Source organism: Eptesicus fuscus, chromosome 3, assembly GCF_027574615.1.
Source record: "Eptesicus fuscus isolate TK198812 chromosome 3, DD_ASM_mEF_20220401, whole genome shotgun sequence".
In the NCBI taxonomy this organism is placed as follows: domain Eukaryota; kingdom Metazoa; phylum Chordata; class Mammalia; order Chiroptera; family Vespertilionidae; genus Eptesicus; species Eptesicus fuscus.
In genome coordinates this window covers 97,388,796-97,413,912 of record NC_072475.1, presented here as the reverse complement: position 1 = coordinate 97,413,912, position 25,117 = coordinate 97,388,796, and positions in this window count along the sequence as shown.

Below are 25,117 nucleotides of genomic sequence, written 5' to 3'. Positions count from 1 at the left end.
TTCCATGAGTCTACTATGATTCCATTGTCAAAATGTTTAATTATTTGAATCTTAGAAACAAAATTTCAGGCATAGATTTGATATTATTGAAGGATATATTTATTGTTGAAAGAATATATATATAGTGTGTGTGTGTGTAGCAAAAATTAAAGTACTTAAAAACACACATTTAGGTAGAAGAAGATGCCTACTTGATAAATTTCAAAATCATTGTTTGTTACCCACAAAACTAGATTCAAGAGAAAATGTCTACTTCTTAAAAAGAAATAAAAGGAATTTCAAAGTATTAAAAGGTTAGTCTGATTAGTCCAACACACAGAACAAAACTTCAGTAATTGTTTATGTCTTAATTGGTAGTTATAGTTTTTCTTAGCCCTACATAGTAGTGCATCTTACTACAGTCATTATCACCTTATATTTTGTGAAATTCAGTCTATTTAAAGAAAATGAAATCAGCTATAAGTTGTTAAAAAGAAGAAACACTTCCTATTCTACCACTATTTAAAAAAATCACAATTTTCTGATCATATTAGGAAATAAATATAAAAATATGTGCAATTTAAGAGATAAGAAGTTATTGGAGTCATGAAGTTATCAGGAAAATCTATGACCTATTGAGCAATGACATATCATAAACAGGAAAGACAACATAGAATGTTGGACTCCTACCTTCAGCTTATAGTAATAGTTATGCTGTCTTTATGATTTTAATTTAATTTTCTGTCAAGCTATGAATCTATGCATTAAAATAAAGGTGAAAGACCATTTAGATAGAAAACTGAGAAACTATATTATATATTTCTACAGAATTATGTTCATAAATAAAAAATTCAGTAAACTGTGTTGATACATCATCCTAGAACCCTGGTAATTTAGAGAATGACTATCAGCATTGATGAAAAGAACGTTATATCATGATAAGTTTTACCTTGCTTTTAAAAACATAAAAAATACTTTTAACCTCTATATCAGCCTATATATATTAACCAGACTTATAAGGATAATTTAGAGTAATAAACATAAATAATTTTATGCATAAACATATACTTAAATGTATATATAAATGTATATGTAAATGTAGTATTATGTCTGCATATATGTATATACATATGTATATATGTACATTGTGACTCTCCTTTCCTATATATATGTATATAATGTCATGTCTTCTTTTAAAATTCGCACAATAGATTTTGTTATGTGTTTGTTTTTTTACTTCTAAGCCCCACATGCATTGAACTTTTCATGTTGAATTATTCATAAATTATTTGTATTTTTAAAGTCCAAAAAACCAATTTTTAAATAATTATTGAATAAGAAATGGAAATAATTTTCAAAACAATTCTCCCACAAAGACCTGGTGGAGGCACTGCATCTGTTTATACAACAAAGGACTCACACGTAGACAGAGGAAAGCTTCAAATAAAAAGAGAGAATAAATGAATGTTCACTAGGAAATCTGGGGGAAAATAGTTGAATGAAGTAAGACAATTTCTCAGGCAAATAGGGAATTTTTTATGAAAGGCTTTCTTGACCCTCAGGCACAATTACAACAGCTGAACCAAACAGCCTCTATCAGTCATAATCTAGAATAGCACCTCTTTCTATTAACTGAGCAATAGAGGAGCAAAAATGACAGACCATTCCATATGAGGCACTCTGTTTGTTGCAATGCATTCTGATGGCTTAATTAGGTGGAAAGTGTGGCACATGGGGGTTTTCAAGCCCTTTTCATCACAAAGGCCATATCATCAAAGCAGAGGGTTCTGGGCTCTACAGCCAGGTTACAAACAGGAGTTTCTTCATTGATTGTCTTGTTGCTGATTGTGTTAGTGCTTAGTTTGCTTCCATCTACTTAACTATTAGATAAACCCCCACTAGTAGGCCCAGGCTAATAGAGAGCCATGGAATAAAGGACAGCTGGCGATTTCTCCAGTTATTAAGACCTCATCTGCAACTGAGTGAGATTCTCTGGAAATTAAGGAATGTTTATTTTCACTATAAGTATTTGTTCTCTTTCAAGACTTGACACTTCTATCAATGGGATTTCCAACCTTTTTAATATCAACATACATACAGATATATCAAAAAGTTAAACCAAGGTCACAGCACAATGGCAAGTGACAGGTAATAATCAAAGAATTTTAAATATGTGTTTTGTCAGTAAAGGAATATGAGAGAAAAGTCTGAGAAACTCAATTACACTAAGATAATAAATCATATATACCATATATTTTAATAGCTATTTACTTCAGAAATTGGTTTTATTATTAATCTCATGAGTACTAATTTTAACTTGGTTAATTGTCCAGAAAAATTTGATTGGTGTTAATATCTATACAAGAGACAATAGCAAGTAATGTCTGTATATAAGCATACATATAAAAATAACTCATACATGCATATACACACATATATACATATATGTGCATAATGTATACATAGGAATAGTGTATTTAAATAACATTATGTTTCATTTTTGAACTTTTTTTCCGGCAAAAACCATAAAACAAATACTAGTTCTAAAACCAAACAGAAGTATACTATTATGCTTATGTATTTTCCACTTGATCTTTTAAAATAATTACATATTGTAAATCTATCAATAAATACACATTAAATCAAATCATAATGTGGCAAGCTATGTCTGCTAGCTTTCATTAATGATGCACCATCGGTCCATCCTTCAGCAATGAATCTTGGGATCATTCTTGAAGTCTTCTCTTTCATTTTTCTCTCATTCCCACCATTACCTAGTATTACTGATTTTATATAGGCCCTTCTATGATGAGGCCTCTGCTATATTTTTCTGTTCCGCTCAATAATTTATTCATTTATCAGTAAACATTCAGGGAATGATTTCTGTGTACCACTTAATCTTTTAAATATGGATAATACTTTTGCACACCTCCATTTTTCTCTCTTCTATCATAATGATAACTTAATGCAATTAGAATATTAGATGTGTAATTGTATTTTATGATTTTTCCTCCAGGGAGAGAAAAAAAATAAGAGCACAATACTATCGTCATTCATATTATCTCCTCCAAATTTACAACACTATCATGTAATAGTATGTGTTAAATAAATATTTGTTGAATTAGTAATTAAAAATAAAAGAAATGTACCACATTTCCACTGAATTATAGTTCTAAAAATAATTTTATTTGATTACTCCCCTGTTTAAACGCTCCCAATGGCCCCTTACTGCCACAGTTTATATTTAAAGTCTCTTAGAATGGTATAAAGAGCTCCTCAAGATTTGAACTTCAAATCTGTCTCTGGAGTCATCTCAAAACATCCCTTATGCACTTTTCTTTTCTACCACACTAAACAAGTTGTAGTGGTCATTATTATAGTCATCAAGCTCTGTCTCTTAGTGTATGCCTGATATTGTATCCCCACTCACTCCTTTTTATCCAGACAGAACTCCTAAAACTAAAGTGCTCTGAGTAGGTGCTTAATATACGTTAACTTACTAACACACTCTTATCTTCCTGTTTACCTGTTCTGTGAAGTTTTCCTTGATCTCCTCAAGTTGCTGCTCTAATACACATTTGGCAATGAGACCTACCAGCATGGACCACAGAACCTCATTCTTACTTTTATGTGCATTTTCTCTCAATAGTACTGTAGTTAGTTGCTGCCCCACTGCAGACTAAGCCAGTAACAACCATTTACAGATAATAACATTATTATCAATGTTAATAAGAACAACTCTCATGTAGAGAGTCTTCTCACTGTCCCAAGTCCTTTGTTTATTATTAAATGATACAAGCTAATTCTGACATTCTCTCCGAGGAAAAGAATGTCTGGCATAGGGAGAAAAGAAGTTTGAGCCAAGGAAACACAGATAATACAAGCCGAGCTACTGTTCAAACACCGTTTTTGAACCAAAAGCCATCTTTTCTCCACTCTAGCATTTTGATATTCTTGATGTTTACGGAATTGTCTTTCTTTCCTTTTTACCTCCCTCACTCTTTCCCTCCCTCCCTTTCCTTTTCCCTTAGTTTCTTCTTTCCTTCCTTAGTGTCTGTAGGTCCTTTATCACTTTAGTTCAAATTAAATTGTGAGAAGTAATATTCAGATAATATTGGTTTCTCTTACTTTATGGTGTTCTTCTAGCTTTCATAAGGCTTAAAAAATGTGTAAGACTTGCCCAGCTGGTGTGGCTCAGTGGTCGAGCATTGACCTTTGAACCAGGAGGTCACTGTTGGATTTCTGGTGAGGGCACAGCCCTGGTTGCAGGCTCGATCCCCAGTGGGGGTTGTGGGGGGTGTGCAGGAGGCAGCCAATCAATGATTCTTATCATTGATGTTTTTCTCTCTCTCTCTCTCTCCCCCTTCCTCTCTGAATCAATAAAAATATATTTTAAAATGTATAAGACTGAGTTTTTATTATACTTTATTTGTAGTAAATATTGATTTTAGATATCACATTTGGGTATAACTCATAAATGTATAGTTGGTCTTTTCATGGTTCTAACAGAGCTGACTTACTACACACAGGGGCACAGCCTGGGCCATCAATATAGTTTGGGGACCATGAAAATATTTTAATTTGCCTTAAAATAAAAAGAAAAACATTTACAAGCAAAGATTATATTCATGTTGATGACAACGGAGTTTTAAAATGAAATGTTTACTATTATTTCATGGAGGAAAGCAGCAGATGAAGGCCGTACTACCTAGGGTTCCTGTAAGTCATAATTCAAGCCTGATTCTTGGTCTCTTTTTTCAGAAAATTTATATAATTGACATATTATTCCAATTTGGATATAGATTCCCAGCTGCTTAATGTTTGAGTCAATACTTTATCAGGACTTGGACAAAACGTAGGGTTAATTGTACTCATTAGGCCAAATTATGAATTATTTCAAGTCATTTTTATTTATATATGTTTTCACTAATCTACTTATTAGTTCAATGGCTTTTTGTCTTAAGCTAATAGTTTCATCATTTGTGAACAATTGTGTTTTTAAATCTATAAAGATTACTATGAGGTAAAAACAATAAGAAATATAAGCAGAAAACAAGCAAAATATACCAGTGGTTGCCTCAAGTCTCCTCCCCCATATCCTTGCAATACATAAAACAGATATCTCCAAATACTTTAATCCCTTTCTCATGAAAATCTTTCCTCAGAGAATAAACATCTTGTGAATGTATAAACTATTTGTTTCATCAACTTATACTTGTTGAGAGCAGTGGTTCTCAGATTTCCTCTGTGAGGGTGACTTGGGTGCCTGTAGAAGTGCAGGAGCCTGGATTTTGAACCCAAGCTCCCTGTCTCAGGGTCACTGCCAGCAGCTCTGGGAAACTTTACTTTCAATAAGCATCTGTGGGGGGTGGGGGGTAATGTGGGGATAAGGACACACATGTAAAAATAATAATAATAATAATAATAATAATAATAAAGTGTTTCTGAAAAAAACAATTTCTGCAAAACATGCTGAGAATTCTGTCATCATATGGAATTGTCAAATGGCATGTAAAATCAAGTCACTTTGTTTATAGTAACACCTCTACCAGTGCATAAGTGGAAGAGTTAAGAAATGTTATTGTACTATTAAACCTAAGTATTCTATTCTAATGTAGGAGACATTACGTTAAGTTTTCTTAATTAACTGATTAATTTCTGAATAGTGAGAACAGATAAAAAATCAAACTGTTTAAGAACAAGCAATCTCTATAGATTCTAAATAATATGCATTTTCCTTATCATTGCCCATGGCTACAGTACTAAAGAAACTAATCACAAATAGTCACAGGAACAACATTCCTGTGGATAAAAATCCTTTGTGGGATGCACAATATGCAACATTATTAGTTAAATAATATATTCCAAAAGAAACACTTAAAGAGTCTATCACATTTCAATTTCAGAAATTTACTTTTACTTATTTTTACATTATAAGAAATATTTCTAATCTGAAATAATTTCTTAAATATATTCAAAATCTGCTGGACATGTGGAAACTAAATAAAATCACAAAAATAGGAATATATGTCGATCATAAGTATATACTTACTATTATTTCTAGAATTTTACATACAGAATCATTTCTTTAAAATTTTAAATTTATTATTAATTGATTCAAACACAGATAGCACTTAGCTCCTTGCAATTTCTTTCCTTTCGAAATAACAGAATGGCACTGAGTGGTGGTGAATGGCTAGGTGGGGAGGGTGAGCAGCAAATCATTTCAGACAATTTCACACTCAGGGCTTGTTGACGTGAGGCAGGGCAAAGGAAATAACCCTGTCAGCACCTGCATCTTTAATGAAGGACAGTGCTGCTGCACATTTAGAGAACAGAGAGGAAAAAATAAATCATGTTTAACTTGAAAGTGGGTTGTCATATTTATTTAAGTAGAAATACAACCTTCTATGCTTCTCCTGCCCCATACATTTCCATTTAAAATCTTACAATATATACCTCAAAATCAACATTTTTAATTATATATGTTCTTTAAATTTTCAATTCAATCCACTATCTGGCAAACGCGTATTTTTAAAACCTATTATTTACCATTTGTCTCCCCTATTCTTCCTGACATCTGTTGCAATCAGAGGTGGATGTTTAAAATGTAAGGAGAGGTGGATGTTTAAAATGTAAGATTCCTTTGTAGCACAGACTGAATAAAGATGTGGCACAGCCCCGATACAGCATGCCTCAAGGCCTCAGGAGATAATCACAGTCACGTTTTAAGAGAATTTTATATGTGAATAAGGGATGAGGCAAATTGACAGGAGGAATGTCTGGCAGCGGTTTTAATAATCAGGCAGGTGTGAGTTGTCTCTATAGGCAATGAAGGCAACAACTCAAATGGTTGGAGAGACCCAATCATTCCTAGAATCTACTTCTTATGCATTCCTTTTCTCCTAAAACTGATTTACAGTTTACCAAAAATAGTTTTTCTTGATTTAAAATGTACAAATAATTTCAAGTCACCACTCTGACACACCAACCACTTCACATACGATAAAGTAGAACTTAAGCAGTTTTAAAAATGTATTATGTAAGGACACAAACTAGAATATAGTAAACATGAGCCGAATTACCCATCCATTCCAGCATTATATACAAATGATATCATAATATTGAATTACACCAAGTACCCAATTCATAGCTTGACTGAAAACCTCTTGATTATTGTGGTAATAAAATAATCCACATTATGATGGCTATTTTTATTGATCTTTATTTTATCCCCTGAGGCACTTTTTTATTTTCACTTTCTGACTTTTGAAATAAATTTCTGATGAAGAACAATATTTTCTTAAGGGAAAAAGTGGAAGTAAATAAGTTGAATGAGAAATTGTTTCTTTTTAAGTCACTGATATTTGGGTCTTCCCATCTTTGCTCCCTCTGAGCTCTGAACTAAACTCATCCTTTGTTATTCTGAAAATAACAAAGCTAAAACAACAGAAGTATAGACTTCACTGCATTCTGAGATGAATGTGAAGGAGAAGAGATGCTGAGGCTGATGACTCCTTTCAGCAGGTTTTCTAATTTCCCTCGCCTGAAACCAGTGCTCCCAGATGGAGGCAGTTATGAAAATGACTCCAACTCGGCAGGTGTGCATTCTGAAAGCTAACAGCATATTTCTTTTGACAGGCAAATTACATTAAATAATTCTTGAACTCTTGTGGTCCTGATCAAGAAAGACATTTAACTTTATACATCTCATTTTTGATACTCTTAGTTCTTTTTAAGGTGTAACCAGTTGATTGCCTTTGTAGCTAATCTATATATTGCATTGATCAATATATTCATATATATATTAAGGTGGGTGTTTTTTTTTGTTTTTTTTTTTTAGTTTTGAAATACTTGCACGTAAGATATTGCAGAGTTTTGTCAAATTTTGGACCTAATTGTTCAAGTTGATTTATCTTCTCTGAAATTATACAATATCTTCAATTAAAAAGGCAACTTTATATTCCATAGATAAATTTTCTATGGATGAAATAGTATATATATGTTCTGCAGATAAACCTTACTCACACCCCACATACATTCATGCATGCATTCCTTCTTCTAGATTAACATGACCAAACCACACTTGGTCATTTTGATATGATTACCTGATCAATAACTAGATCATGAACTTAATTTGTTGACTTGTAACAGCTATTAGCTTAAAATGCTACAGTTTACACCTAACTGCTAACAATTACACCTATATATAGATAAATATATCTATATATCTACATAACTATCTGTATCTGTTTCTATATCTAGTTCTATAGTCATAGCTTTCAAAGCACTTTCATATAAATGTCCTCTTTATCCTGACAATTTGAAAGACGGTGGATTACTTTGTATTTAAATGTGCATTTTTCATAATTCTTATGTGGAGCATGACATTTTTTCATACTGACATTTTTTTGATATTTGGTTCATTCACTAATTTTAATCGATATTCAACAGAGTTGTGGCAAGAGAAAGGCATGTAGGAGCAGGTTACAAACTTGTACTATTTTTATTGCGTTCATCTAACTCAGCACAAAGTAATCAAATGACCTCAACTATAACAGACTTTAAATTTTCTGTATGTGTCCACCCTATAAAATGTTTTAATAAATCCATTTGTTTGTTCACACCTCCCTTATCTTTGAGTTCCAACTGTCAATCCTAACCCAGCATGGGGAAAAATAAACCAAGCCTCTGGATTATTTGAGAATCCTGATTTGTGTGTGGATACATGTGATGTTACACTTAGTTGCTGAATATTAAAATAAATGAAACAATAAAACAGACAAATAAAAATTAAGCTTGCAGTTTGGTTAAACAAAACATTGTATGCTATTCTTTTATCAATAACTTGGCTAAATTATAATTTCATTAAATATATCCAAATACCTACATTTTGTTCCCTAGTGTTATCTGAGGAAAGATGAAATAATATTTTGATTGTGTATCAATGTTTTTCTATTTTCCACTATTATAACATTGGGTTTAGACTATTTCTTATTTAAAAAGTTGATGTAAAGCTTTTTATAGCAATGTTATTCCAGCACCTTTAACAAAATAATAACTTCAAGGAACCAGACCTTTAACTTCACTGAAAACAATAGTAACTATGGCAGCAACAGAGCAGCTGTTACATTTTTATTCTGACAGTGTTCAGCCTGTTAATTAACATGTCACTACTCTGTAGAAATTTCACTTTTTGATATTCCTTTTCTAAAGTACAAATATGCATTGTGACATTGCTGTTCCTTTTATGTTACACATTTCTTCCCTACCCTAATTGTTCTTCCATTCACTTAGTTAATACAATCACTTCCTACATGTTTCAGTGACAGTGAGATTTTCTAAATTTTCTCAGTTTCTCTAGGGAATGAATAAAGTGCTCTGTATTCAAGGATAATATTTGATGCCTGAAGTTATCAGCACACATACTTAAGAAGCCATTCGCACAGACTTAAACTTCCAACGGAAAAGAACAAATTTGATTTACAATACACATGATAAAAATGAATTTAAAGCAAAGATGAAATACTGGTCAAAGTCTGATGAAGCGAATGCCCGGCACTTACCTGGAATGAGCTGTGACAGGAGCAGCTGATCTTTTGACAAGCTGAGGAGTAATGTTATGACCAAAAAAGGAACATGTTTCCATTTCATCTTTGTCCCTTCCTTGCATTACACCCAGCCAGTGGCACAGATAGGTTTTATCTGTAGGGTAAACAAAACAGAAAATTATTTTCTTAATGGTTAGCCATGTTGAGATAAAGAAAATATTATTTTTTTGTGAAAAATTACAGTTGAAATGTATTTGAATGTCATTTTTTAAATGATAAAAAAGATAAATGGTTAAACTTGAATACAACTTGCACAGAATATACTCTAGGATATATATTTTCAGTAAATGCAGCATTTATTAATTTTGAAAATGCGTTTACACTCAGATATAACAAATGATTTCTTCATTTTATATGCCCTTTAGGGGTACCAGATAAGTATTTTGATTTCTTATCAATTTCGTTGGACCACTCTTGTGAGGTCTAGAAAACTATGGTTAGTCATTCACTAAACAAATATTTACAGATGGCTTTTCATGAGCCAGTCAGTATGTAACTTCGGGGATACAGCAAAAGACAAAAACATATATTCTCTCTTTATTCAGGCACATACATGATTTGAGGCCACTTTATATAAATTTATAAACAAATTTAAAAAATTGTAGATTTTCTATTCTGAAAAGGCATTCTGTATCAATCATTATGGGCCCAAGAAACACATGACAGTGTCTTATAGGCAACAGCTCTTTCAGTCAGGGGGGCCTCGGACAAGATGATGACAAACAGCAGGTATGCAGTTGGGAGGCCAATCAGTGTTGCCTGGGAGAACGGACCAGACCTTGTGAAGAAATGACATTGGAGATACAAGATAATATTTTATAAGAGGAGAAGAAAATTCTCTCTCTCTCTCTCTCTCTCTCTCTCTCTCTCTCTCTCTCTTTCTCTCTCTCTCTCTCACACACACACACACACACACACACACACACACACACACACAGCCTCCAAAATGTATACACGTACGTTTTTGATAGTTCAATTGATGTTTCTATTTTTCCAAATTTAACCCATTGCAATTAGTAATTATTCAAAGTGCATATAGCATATACATTTTTGGGACACCCTGTATATAGGGAGTTTTTTGTCTAGTTGATAGAGTTTTCCAGGATATAATATGATCAAAAGTCAAAAAGCTAAAAACAGGTGCTTAGGAGTCACTGTGGAGTTTAATGATACATGACAATATTGTCCAGGTTACTTAGACGATAACTCTGGTGGGAATGGGAAGTATAAAGTAACCATGAGGACACTCGGCACTGGGTCATAATAAAGGGCAGAAAGGTATAATGAACACACACCAAGGACATTGGCAAAGGAGAGGGAACAAAGGATGGTGCTGGGGAGGGAGTCAGACAGGAGGCATTATACAAGGCAGTACTGTGCAGGGCTTGGCAAATGACTGGATTTGGGAGACTGGAAGTGGAAAGACATTGATTCAGTTAGTCTAAAATCTAATAATAGACAAATATGCAAATTGACTGCACATTCGCTACACCTAAGCCACGCCCACCAGCCAAGCCACGCCCATCAGCCAATCAGGACGAGTATGCAAATTACCCCAACAAATATGGCAGCTAATTTGCATATCAAGACAGCGTCGAAAGAAGCCAAGAGCTGCAGAAGGGAGTAAAGCTTCGAAGAAGCAAGCAAGCCAGGAGGGGAGGGGAGGAGAAGGGAGGAGCGAAGTCAGGGCTGGGGCGAAGGGGAAAGCAGGCGGGCTGGAGGAGAAGGCAGGGCGGGTGACAAGGGTGGAGCAGAGGCGGGGTAGAGTGCAGCAGGAAATCCTATTGCAGGATTTTTCCTGCAACAGGAATGCTAGTACATAAATAAAGCTAGCCTGGTATAAAATGTAATCTGTCCCCCCATAAAACAGTTTTACCACATATTTCTGTGATACTCGGAGTGTAATCTTGAAAAAGGATGACGAACTCCATTCTGTTGGTTGATCTGCACAAATCTGGTGTCAATTTGTCTTTTTGAGCAGAGCTGCTCTTACTTTCTTATCACCGAAGAGTTAATTGCCAAGTTTTCCCTTAGCAGAGCTGCCTAATCCTCCTGCCAAACAGCTACAGTCATCTGACCTCATTTAAGACATTTGAGGACTATTTCTTTTTTTCTTAAGAATAATATTGCCTCCAAAAATATTCTTGGTTACTGCAAGTTCATATCTGTTGTTTATCTTCCTTGTCCAGGGGCTCATGTCTTTATAACTTTCCTTATCCTAATATATATCATAAATTACTTTTTCTTTCACGCGTTATCTGTTTTAAGTGTCAAGTGAGAGTAGAAAGCAGATTAGATTTCAGATAACTGCAAACCTAGATGAAGAGTCCCACTCTCCGTGCTGTGCAGTTGCTAGCTTGTCCAGAGGCTCCCTCTCAGGACTCTCCACTGACTGTTTTGGCTCATCGTCACATTTCTCAGTGATGTACAGATGATTAGTTCTTGCAGAGAAAATATATAAATGTACTGCATCCTAGTGATTTCTGCTTGACCGGGTTTAGATAAAATAGTCGCCTGTCTTCTTGGCTTCTGCTTGCCCAGGGATTTTCCCATAATTCTCCTCACTTTAATATTGGGTTACTGTGGGCACTGGACATCAGCGAGCTTGTTTTGGAATAACCTTAGACCTCTAACTCCTTAAATGTGCATAAGTAGTTTTGTCTCAGCTTTTGATGTCAATAAAAACACATATGAATTTAGAGACTTTATGATTTTCTCATTATTTGAAAATTTAGAATAATTATATTTGTTAAATAATACTTTAAAGTTTACTTATGGAACCTGAGTTTTTTATACCTATGGTTAATTATATTTTAACAATTTCATTAACAATTACATGTAGCTAATTAGTAATAGGTAGCTGTTGAGATTATAAAGGTCCTTATGAATCATGTACATTCTACTTTTAAAATTGTAAAAAAAATGTTGATATAATAATTAGAAAATAAACCTGAAAGGATAAACATGTATTACAGTTGGTTGAACTCCTGCAAGTTATTCAAAAGGAAGAGATTTCATTTCAAACTTCTATAATGTTTTAGTATGAATGTCCGTCACACAAATTTTTATTATCTAAGGAAAAGTCTATGAATTTACTTAAGTAGCTACTAATATAACAATTTTCAGATTCATCCATAGATCAGAAGTGGCAGCTGCCTTATTTTCTATGCACATTTATCATAATACCTTGAAGTTTTTATCCTCTGAGCCATTTCTGAAAATGAAATCTCCCGAAAGTAGGATATAAACCTAATAGCAAATACACTGACCTTCCATTTAAAATTACAGGACTAGTATTTGACATATTAGCAGTAGGACAATTGATTTTAATGAAGAATGAGATAGAACTAGTTTAGATGTTATCTGAGTATTACAATATAGTGAATTCAGCAACCACAAACATAACCCCAATGAATATAAAGACACTTTTCCTCATACAAACATCTATACAGTGCTATTATCAAAGTATTAAGAATGTGTATCCAGGCTCTAGACGGGTTAGTTAGATCATTGTCCTCATAGGCCAAGGTTTAGGTTTGATCCCCAGCACATACAAGAATCAACCAGTAAATGCATAAATAAATATAACAACAAAACAGCAAATAAATCTCTCTCTCTCACCCTCTCTCTTTCTCCTTCAAATCTACATATATAAAAGGCAAGCAATCGGAATGATGGAACAACCAGAATGACCAGTCTCGATAACGTGCACTGCGACAGCCAACTGGCCCGATCTGGCCACAATCGGCATGCCCAACCACCCACGGCCCCTGCCCCCAGCTGGCCCCACCCCCAAATGGTCCCCCCCCCCCCCGACCCTGATCAGGGTCAGGGCCAGCCAGCCAACCACTGGTAGCCCCTCCCCCCAGCTGGCTCCGCCCCTTATCTGCCCACCCCTCCCACAATCCCCTCTCCCCTTCTGGCCTGGCCCAGATTGGCCCCATTGGGGCGAGCCAGCTGGACCCCACCACTGCACGAATTTGTGCACTGGGCTTCTAGTCAATAATAATAAAAAAAATAATGTATATCCATATGGGTGTGAATTAAAGAAGCTATCATGTTATGAGAATAGAAAAAATGTTACAATATTCCCTTCCATTGTGAAATATTAGGTTGAATATTAGACTACAGAATTACTTAAATGCTTTAAAATATAATTTACTTGGGGATGATATAATTATGGAAGTAATACAGTGCAGAGTTTAAGAAGCATAGATGGTAAAACCAAGTGTTTGGGTGAATCTCAACTCCACCACTCAGAAGTTGTTTGATTTGGGGCAAACAATTTAAGCTCTCTTAGTCTCATTTTTCGAAAATATAAAATGTGAATAATAATAAAAGCCACGTCATTGGGTGAGATAATATGCATGGCATAATTATAAGTGCCTGCTCCATTGCCCAACATCTACTAATAGCATCATGACTCCAACTTCAAGAAGCATCTGTTGAGGTTCCTCCAGGTGATACCAGAACCAGTCTTGGTTTTTTATTTACATGTTGCTTTACTTTTGAGTAGTGTCTGTTTTAGATTTAACTTGCAAGATGTTGTGGGTTTTGATTTATTTTAATGAACTTTCTTGAGATGAAATTTATATATGATTAAATAAACCCATTTAAGGTATAAAGTTCAAATTTGACAAACTCAAAGAGCTATGTAACTTCCACCCCCCAGAAAGTATAAATACTTTCCCCAGGAGCCTTGGCGTTAAAAGCTAATATAATATAAGATACATACACACACACACACACACACACACACATACACATATATATATATATGCTGTGTATGTATTTATATTGCTAATGCATATTTTCAAATAATAATACATGTAATTAATAATAAATGTAAAAGTAGGCTGGTCTACCCACTGCTTTTAGGAAGATGATTGCCTCAAAGAGTTTTAAAAAATATATTTTGGGAAAATCTTGTTCTATGATTACTAATAAAATTTCTTGGAATGCAAGAGAGTTCTTAATAAATGAATTTTTGACTTTGTTGAACTCAGAATTTACATAAATATTTCTATAGGCAAACATTTTGGTTTACTTAAAAGAACATAAACATGTCCTAAGCTTTTTATTGGATTATGATGACTATTTTTCAGATTCCTCTGAAATGCTTCAGCATAGTTAACTCTCTCTCTCTCTCTCTCTCCATATTTGAAAAAATAGAAACTGCACTTACCAAAGCTTTCCTTGTTATTAGCCAAAATTTATTCTCCTTTAAGTTCCAAAACAGCTTTTTTTTTCAATTGAAAAGAAAATATGCTCAAGAGAGCCAACATATTTTTTAAGTCTTGTCTTCTCAGTCTTTTCATCTTATTTAGCTTAATTTTTAAGTGAGTCAAAAGTTAGGAGAGTTTAAAATGTTCAACAGGACAACAAAAGCAACAACTGTTAATTATTTTTGTCCTAGTCTTAGAAAAAAGAAAAAGAAACAACAGTGGCTGGTGGAATAATAGCTGTGCCTAAAAGCTGTCTTTTGGAGATCAATGACCAGAAAAGGCCAGCCTCACCTTGGAGTTTGCATATAACAGACAAATCAGTCAGCCACCCACATATGAATAAGGAGATATTTTCCCTCTTTACAAATGAGATAACTTAAAGTTTGATCTACACACTAGAACTACCCTCCTAGAGCTCACAAAGAAAAAACAATCATCACAGTTAAACTTCTCTATTCAAACCAGTCTTTGTACATTCTGGACTTTTTTTTTTTTTTAATTAAGAATCCAAAATTAGCTTTTATAAAAAAGCTAAAATAAAATATATAATCAATAAATATTTTGAATAGTAAACATACGGAGAACTCTGCACCAGGCAATGGAGAGTCAAATTGATATGATAGCAATCCCTTTCTTCATGTTAGAGCAGTAGATAGTTTATTATAGATGAGGGGCAAAAATAAAAACGATTGAGTTGGCCATGGAGGAAGTAGTCTGAAGGTGGGAAAAGAAAGAAGCTGATCTAGGCTTTAAAAGGTGTCTTGGAATTACACATCTGGATAAACTGGGAAAAGACATTCAGGGAGAGGATGCATGTGAGGTGCAGCTAGAGTGTGGCTATAATGGACAGTTTGTGTACAAATAAATAGTAATCTATATATATAAAAGCCTAAGCGATGGTTATGACCAATTGACCAAACGATTGGTCGACTGGTCGCAATGACATGCACTGACCATCAGGGGACAGACGCTCAATGCAGGAGCTGCCCCCTGGTGGTCAGTGCGCTCCCACAGCCAACCTCCCGCAGCAGGCCAACCTCCCATGGTCCCTCCCCCCAAACTGGGCAAGATGGCCCCAATCAGCCCTGATCCCTGGCCAGGCTGAGGGACCCCACCTGTGTACGAACTTGTGCACTGGGCCTCTAGTATATATATAATAGTTTACTTACTTGTTAGAGCATCTGATTTAATTACATTAGAAAAAATAATTCATAAATTATTACCTTCCACATGAGATACATTTTGTCTGTGTAAATGTGTGTCATTAGCAATAAGTATACTGGCATTAACTTTATTATGTTTCTTACCACAAAATGTCAAACAATTGGAAATTCTTGAATTAAGACTAACTCAAGGCTTTTTCTTATCAACAATGACATAGCATATGGAAATATAAAGCTTGGTAACAATCATAAACTTGGAAAAAGAGTAAATCAAGATAAGAGAAACCATGTAGAGGATTATTTAGTGTATTCTAGTATGTATGGTGAATAGGATCTTATATAAAAGTCTATTAAGTGGAATAAAAAGAGGAAATAAATATTATGACATTTCAAAGAAAAGGCAACACAATTTGGTGGTGTATGGGAGGAAGGAAGGAAAGAAAGAAAAAAGAAAAGAAGGAAGGAAGGGTGTTTTCCCAAAATTTCAACCTAGGTAACAGAAGGCTTAATAAGAAATGTGTGTGTGTGTGCGCGTACGCGTGCGCAATTTTATAAAATAGCTTATTTGATTTTTAGAGAGAGAGGAAGGGATAGGGAAAAAGAGAGAGAGAGATGCATAGATGTGTGTAAAACACAGAACAGCTGCCTCCTACACACCCCCTACTGGGCATATGCCCTGGCCAGGAATCAAACTGTAATCTTTTGGTGCACAGCACAATACCCAACCCATCGAGCCATACCAGCAGGGTTTTTTGTTTTGTTTTTTAAGTAGTTTATGTATAATTTTTATAAAATTATACAGTAGACTGGCTAATCTACTCTTACTCTAAAGTTCTCTAGAATAAAAATATGCATATCTTTAGTAGTTTATGTATAATTTTTATAAAATTAGCCAGTAGACTGGCTAATCTACTCTTACTCTAAAGTTCTCTAGAATAAAAATATGCATATCTCTATAGATATCTCCACTAAGGATTTATCATCGCTTCTGTGTAGTGGGGGATGTATTTACTTTCAAATATTAAGAAGTTAGAAGTGTATAACACCTTTTAAAATTTTAGGTTTAATGTTTTCATATAAACATGGCAATATAGACAAATTACTACTGAATTGTTGTGAAGTTTGAGCACTGTCACATCTCCTGTATAGAGTACATTATTTGAAAACTGCATACTACATATAAAAGCAGAGGACCAAGATCACAGATTTAGGGCTGAATAGATTAGAACACTTTAGCAAGATTCTCAGTAGTTTGTCAACCAATTCCTTGACGATCCTGAGTATGTAGGCACAGCCACATTACTATTGACACATCAGTTTTATTTGAATGAATCATGGACACATTAAGCCTTCATTAATTTCACAAGAGACTAATTCTCATCAAATTTTTGGGAAACGCAACATTTGAAAAAATACTGTGGACGCTCAGGGCAAGGTGATAAACCTCATACTTTAAGGAATTAGATGTTTGAGACTCTTATTATTACTCAAAATGTACTGAAATAGCTTATTAAGTCAGGTTAAAGACCCAGAAACTGTATTCTTATTTATTTAGTTCACTTAACGTAATCCCATTTATTAGTCCCATATAGACAGATATGTTACTGATACCATTGTTGTAGTAACCTGGTTAATATTTAACAGGAAGGGAGTAAAGGGGAGACCTGATAATATCGGCAGGCCATTTGCTTCATGAAGCCGCAGTTTAACATTCTCCAGGCCTGTTCCCCAAAGATTGATGGGGGAAGGAAATGGACAATGGATGCATGTCCAGTAAGGTCTGGATGACAAGAGAAGGTGCTTGTCTGTCAGTCATACCTGGGAACAAGGCATTGGCCAGAATAAGCGTGGCCACTGCAATGGCGCAGAATCTGAGATACATAAACTCCTGAGCTATCTTGTCGCAGGGGGTGCACTCCCCTACATTTTCCCATATGGCGCACAGCCATGTGGAACCCATACATAATGGATTAATGGACTATGACTAGCCCAATGCTACATTGGACCCAGCTCCACCATCAATCAGAAACTCTGGACATTGGCTTTGCTTTTATCTCTGCTGTAGCCCCAGCTGCACATTTTCCAGGATTGGTTTAAGGGAAATGGGACTTTGGAAACAGAGGGATATAATTGCATGCAAATAAAAATCACTCATTTTCTTAGAAAATTATTTTTCTCAAGATATCGTAAGTACCCTACTCCCACCAGCAATGGAGGGATTTCATCCATACAATTTTCTGATAACATTACCATCAATCAAGAATCAGAAAGAAGCCTGGCTGGTGTAGTGCAGTGGTTGAGCATCAACCCATGAACCAGGAGGTCCTGCTTCCATGCCTGGGTTGTCAGTTTATAAGAAACATGCCTCTGATTTATCTTCATAGAAAAGAAAACAGCATGTGGTCAAGCTACTGAATTTTCCCAAAGCAAATAGGATGTGGGGGTGGGAAGAAAGGATGAGAGCTGTACACGTCCTAGAAAGATTCCCCTAGACCCGTGGTCGGCAAACTGCGTCTCGCGAGCCACATGCGGCTCTTTGGCCCCTTGAGTGTGGCTCTTCCACAAAATACCACGGCCTGGGCGAGTCTATTTTGAAGAAGTGGCATTAGAAGAAGTTTAAGGTTAAAAAATTTGGCTCTCAAAAGAAATTTCAATTGTTGTACTGTTGATGTTTGGCTCTGTTGACTAATGAGTTTGCCGACCACTGCCTTAGACAAAGGGGGGTGGAGGAAGCTAGAGAAGTCCCCAGACTATTTTTTTTTTTTAATAACACAATGGTAGACAGCAAGACCTAGGCAACCTATTAGAAAATAGGTGACCAAATAGCACTCAGCCAATGAGGAACTGGAGGGGGGTCTAAATAAATAGGCTATGTCCCTTGCCCGACGTGTGATCCTGTACAATGGGCACCTGTTCTCGATAGTGTTATTAGAAGTCTCATTTCGCCATGTTTCTGTTTCCTAGTCCATCATTTGAAATTTGGACAGGTGAGCCATTTCTCACAAGCTCTATCCCCGGTATGGGGCGTGCGGGAAGCGGCCAATCAATGATTCTCTCTCAGCATTGATGTTTCTATCTCTCTCTCCCTCTCCCTTCCTTTCTCTGAAAATCAATAAAAACATTTAAAAAAATAAATAATCAGAGTGAAGGTAAAGTAATGTGCGACATACATCCTTTTAGAATTCTTACTCTTGCCACAGACTGAATATTTGTGTTAACTCAAAATTCACTTGTTGAAATCAAATACTCATTGTTATGGTATTAGAACATGGGGCTTTGGAGAGGTGATTAGGCCATGAATGTGAATAGTGCTCTTATGAAAGAGACTCCAGGGAATCAGGGCAAGAAGAGGAAATAGCTGTATATAAACCAGGAAGTGAGCTCTCACCAACACCAAGTCTGCCAGCTTATTGATCTAGAAATTCTCAGCCTCCAGAGCTATGGGAAATACATGTCTGTTTGTTTATAAGTCACCTGGTCTATGGAATTCTGTTATAAAAGCCCCAACAGACGAAGACAGCAAGCATTAGTCAAATAGAGCCAATGTTAATGTTATGAATCTGCTATACACCCAAGGCTTGCAAAATTTTGAACTTCTGATTGTTTTGTACATTTCACTGATTTAGAGCACTTAAAGATACAGTGATTATTACTATTTTTAAAAAATTAAAAGAAATAACATCAACTAGTAGTAAAAATGAGCCTCACTAATCCCATTATTTGTACTAAAGATTAGACTATATTACAAATTTAAGAAAATCATCACAAAGAAACAACAAACTACTTTATTGCTATAAAATGAGAATCAGAAGCATTAGATGGTTCTTAAAACAGTACACATGGGGTATTCAAAATACTGGTTGTCATCTTCAAATAAGGTACTATGAGCACCCTGAGGAGAGTGGAATTAATGATCACTAAAGGTCCTACTTAATGTTTTGTCTCCTTTCAGCATGTTGAAATCAGCACTTCATCAGTGGTTTAAAGCTTTGTTGCCATGAGTTTGGATTAGATAGTTTAATATAGTGCCTTCCAAGAATCTATATATGCATTTCAAGATTAAACCTTAAAATCAATAAAGGCAGTAAGATGGTTGTCAACCACTGACTAGATCATGTTATTAAAGTGAAGGGCATGCAGTTATGTATACAAATAAGCACACTGTTCTATCCACAGGGCCTTATGAAGATGAGCACCAGTCTCTTCACGGCAGCTCACATAATCATTAGGAATCAACGGCAGATTAAACTGCACGAATCCTTGGGGGGAGAGGGGGAAGGCACCACAGTAAGTGCAGAGTTTCCAATTGATTTTTCACCCTAAGCACAGTGAAGTTCATTAGTATTGCTAATATAAAGGCAAAGGTAAAAGTCAGCAGAATGGAGATTTTATCTTCCTTTCACTTTAATTATAGGATTGCCTCAGGAAACCTAGTTTTCAGACTTGTTAAAAATGAAAGATTATATTCATATATTAGTGGAACTGTATTGACAGTAAAGAAATTCATAAAAAGATGATTTAGTGTATAAAAGTTCTACAGGTAAAGATATAGAATGTAAAAATTTAATATAAAGAAAAATCCACCAGATTTTATTTTCCTTTTTCTTATATTTTAGCTAAAATAAAAACTTCACCTCAGGCGCCCTTTTCAAAATGAATGTTCAAATTCACAAAGATGGTTTCTTAAAAGTATACTCATGTACACAAAGACAAAAAGAAAGCAATTTTCAAGCAAAAGCAGTTTTTCAAATGCAGTGCTCACACTAGCACAGCCAGATGAATTCTATGTCCACTTGACCTTCAATTTTATTTTTCATCTTATCTTTCTGATGAAAATTAGTGGGACACATGTTGTTTGGTCATCCTGGCCAAAAGTGAATCCAGTTGCAGGCATGTTTTTCTGGAAAATGTCATCTTTGAGTAGGTAACATGGAAGTAAACATCAATAGCCTCACTCTTCTAAAAATAAGTATTGCCTCGATAAGTTACATTTACCTTAGCACTGAAACACAATTAGCAGAAACTGTCTGGGCATTAGTTTGGTCAAAGAAAAGTTACCTAAGAAGCTTGTCTGACTTGACACATGGTCAGAGGGAGAAATGTAGAGTGGTAGACAGAGGAGAGAGGGAGCTAGCACAAGAATTAGAGAAAACAGGAGAAAGTGAACAGACAATTTAGCAAACATGTTCTGCTGGCAATTCCCAGAATTAACCACAAACCAATTGCACAGCAAGTGAAGTTAGTTATCTGCTCAACACCCTCAGCTTTCAGAGACTACTGCTGTAATCATGCCCTCCTCTGTTTAATCTAATTGAAAAGGAATGTCTGGTGACTTTTCACTTTAGAAAACAAGACTTCAATTAAAACCAGCCACACTGCAAGTTAAAAGTGAAAATCCAAGCTGTGCTACTTTTAAGCTTCAATGCATACAGATATCTGATGAGGTAAAATAAATAACAAACAAACAAACAAACAAACATACATTCATACATATATATTTTATGAGATATGGTGTCACCATTAGATTATTTTCTCAAAAAGTAAAGCAGGAATATGCAAAAATACGTTAAAATGCCCATGCCCATGTGTCTATAACTCATTCGTTTAATAATATTTATTTGAGAACCTATCATGTACCATCCTATGATTCAAAAATTAAAAGGATACATCCTCTGCCTAGAAGAGCTCACAGTTTGGCAGAGGGAAGCAGATCCAGATAAATTAAATACATGTGGTAATTTCCATAACCGTTAAACAAAACGATGTTCTATGAGACCACAGACAGGAAAAAGCAACCATACTTTTGGCAGATTGGAAAACATTCACTACAGAAGCGAACACTTCAGGTGGATCTTAAAGGGAGAGCAGTTGTTGATCAAGCCAAGAGTTTAGGACTGGAGAGGAACGGCATTCTAAATGAAAGTACCAACTGAGCAAAGCATGGAGGAAAGAGTCTGTCTGTTTGAAGAACAAGAAATGGTTTTGTTTGGATGAGATTTCAGGTGGCATATATTTGACCGGAGAGGAAGCTGCCAAATTGACAGGCCAGAAAGTAAAGGGCTTTGTGTACAGAAAAGATGCTTAAGCAGAATAATGAACTGAGCAAATGTGGTTTCTAGGATAAAAACTCTGTGAATCACAGACATATTGCGGAACAGTCTGTATGCCATGAAGCAGCACAGGTCGCTATTGTACTATTCTATAATTCTAGTGCCTTGTCTGCCTTGGAGTAAATACTGGATATTTGTTGAATTAGTGAATGGATGAATAAACACAGAAATATGGATATAGTGATATGCATTTGAACTAATGTACTTGCAGAGGAAACAGAAGTATAAGCAAAAGAGATCTGATATTCATGAAGTCCATATGTCTATGAAGATTTGCATTACATTAGACAAAAAATCATGGTGGTTAAAAACAGAGAACACCTATAGAAACGTTATATTTACCAATATTAAACAGAGCAAAATGTACTTAGTTCTCATTGTTATTTGCTTTTATTTTCTATACAAATTAATTTCAAACACACTGCTTTGAATGGGTACAGAAACCCGAAATTTGTTCAATTCTTTTGGGAGATGAGTCACGAGTCACAGCATCATTTTTAAATGAATGTGACATATAAATTAAAATCTATTCAGGTTTGGTTTCCCTTAGTACCTAAATAAATATTATTTTTATAGTTAGTCTTATTCAATCTCTTTATTAATTTCTAAGCTGTAAGTAGATTGCAATTAATAAATGAGCTGCAAATTTTATATTACTTAAGAGCAAATAGCTCTAGAAATATGATTATCTAAAATGCACATAGAGCCTAGTCAATCCCAGCAATTGCCTTCAAGTGTGTTGAGTTGTTTATGAAGATACAGCAATAGAGAGGGGGCAGAAGGAGGAAGCATTACATTTCATACTATTAGTAATGCTTTGGTAAGTTAGACATTAATGCAGTAACAGAAAAGCATGTCTAAAGCCCTTTTAATATGTCAAATACACAAAGACTTACAAAAAAAAAAGATTCACACACAAAAGGCTATGCGTGAAAGATGGGAGGTAGATTCTCTGGCTGGGAATTGTGTTGTGTGTATTCTAGAAGGTAAGGGTTTGGAAAGGATTTAGCTTTAAGCCACTCAGTGTTCTTTTGAATGTCCTCAGCAGGATCAGAAATGGAGGATTCCATTTTCAAAGATAATTGTTTCAGATAACTGTCCCAGGCCTTTTCAGGAAGAATCTGATAAACACCTCATTACTAACCAAATGATTTCAGAGCTACATCACTGGGCTGATGTGAAACCAAGCCTACCTACAAAGACCTCACCGTTTAACACAGCAGGAGGGAAATACAGTTGGATTAGAAATTAATTCATTTATCTGGCTAATAAAATCTTACCAACTGTCGTAGAGAAACAATTTATCATGTTAAAAAGAGCAGAAATTTAAACATATAACCAATTATAGCTACAAAAATGACTTTTCACCACAACCCATCTAAAACAACCTACTGAAAATAAAAATAGTTTCAGTTGGAATTTCAGGAAATTTGTTTTCTTTAGGCAAGCTTTAAGCAGCTATACTGATGCTGTCTATTATGATGGGAAAAGGAAAATCTTAATCATTTGGATGTTAGAATTTGGTTCAACTCCTTTAATAAAGATATTAGCCATAAATGCAAGACTATTCATTTTTAAATGTATGTATGTACACACTGCTGCACTCTCAACTAATTCTGAATAGAATTCCCTGAGATCCTGGCCTTTATTTCCTATTTCTTGTTGTCATGTGTGTGCTGTATGACCTAAAATAAAGGCCCAATATTATGTGCTATCTTGACATCAGGTGAAATTGGGATAGCCTTACGTGGCACCAAGTTTCCCTTGCCACTCCTCTCCTGTGGATAAGGTCCTCTATCCAAATAACCTCCCTTATCAAGGGGACCAGGTACAGTTCTTGCTTAGCTCTAAGTATCAGGTTTCATTTCCTAGCCTGCCCATGGAATTATTCAAACCAGGGAATCACACACTCCCAGGGAACCAGGACACCTTACCCTCTTGATACCACAAAGACCTCCTCCCACTTGCTCTGGTCCTTCACCCTGTTTCAGAGTGCAACCTCCAGGTGACCCTGCATTGCCTGTGGTGTCCTCTTCCCTGAGTCTGTGAATAGATGTGAGCAATGAATGCTAATGATCTTGTCTGCCCAGTGTTGGATATCCTCTGTTCAACCATCACCATGACACTATGGTAAGAATCCCGCCCTCACCAACAAGGTGAAGATGAGGTGACTAAACATGATAGGGCCACTCAAATTCATCTAAAGCACAGACCTTCCCTTTCTCTAAATAAATATGCCATTTGAATGGTATAGATCCAGGGTGACTGCCACATTGTGGCCATCTAAAGAAGCAGATAAAATGACCAGAGGCTCTCAGTAAAATGCTTTCATAAGTCAACGAATATACTGACATGCATTGAACACTTTCTTCAATACCCTCAGATAATTCCTATTGGCCCAGTGCAGTGATTTTCAACCTTTTTCATTTCATGGCACACATAAACTAATTACTAAAATTCCGCAGCACACCAGAAAATAAATATAATTTTGATTTATTTAAAATAAAAAATAAAAATAATAGTAATTACCTACTCTTTTTGCTTCAAGGTGACTTTTTTAAAGATGTGTTTGTATTGATTTTAGAGAGAGAAACATCAATCAGCTGCCTCCTGCATGCTTCCAACTTGGGGATCCAGCCCGAAATCCTGGCATGTTCCTTGGCCAGGAATGAAACCAGAGACCTTTTGTTGCATGGGACAATGCTCAACCAACTGAGCCATGCCAGCCAGTGATTTTTAAAAAAATCAAGTGCCTATACTTGTATATAAGGATTTCTGGTACCAAGAATTAACCATTCAGATGCAAACTTATTTTGGATGTGACCAATAAGATGCAACTCTATTATATAATCTACTAGAGGCCCAGTGCACGAAATTTGTGCACGGAGGGGGGATTCCCCCAGCTCTGCCTGCACCCTCTGCAATTCAGGACCCCTACACCTTTTTCTTATCTAGCTAACCTCTTCACATTTAAAAAAATTAACTGAAATATCACTTACTCTAGGAAATCCTCTTTGAACAAATGTCTT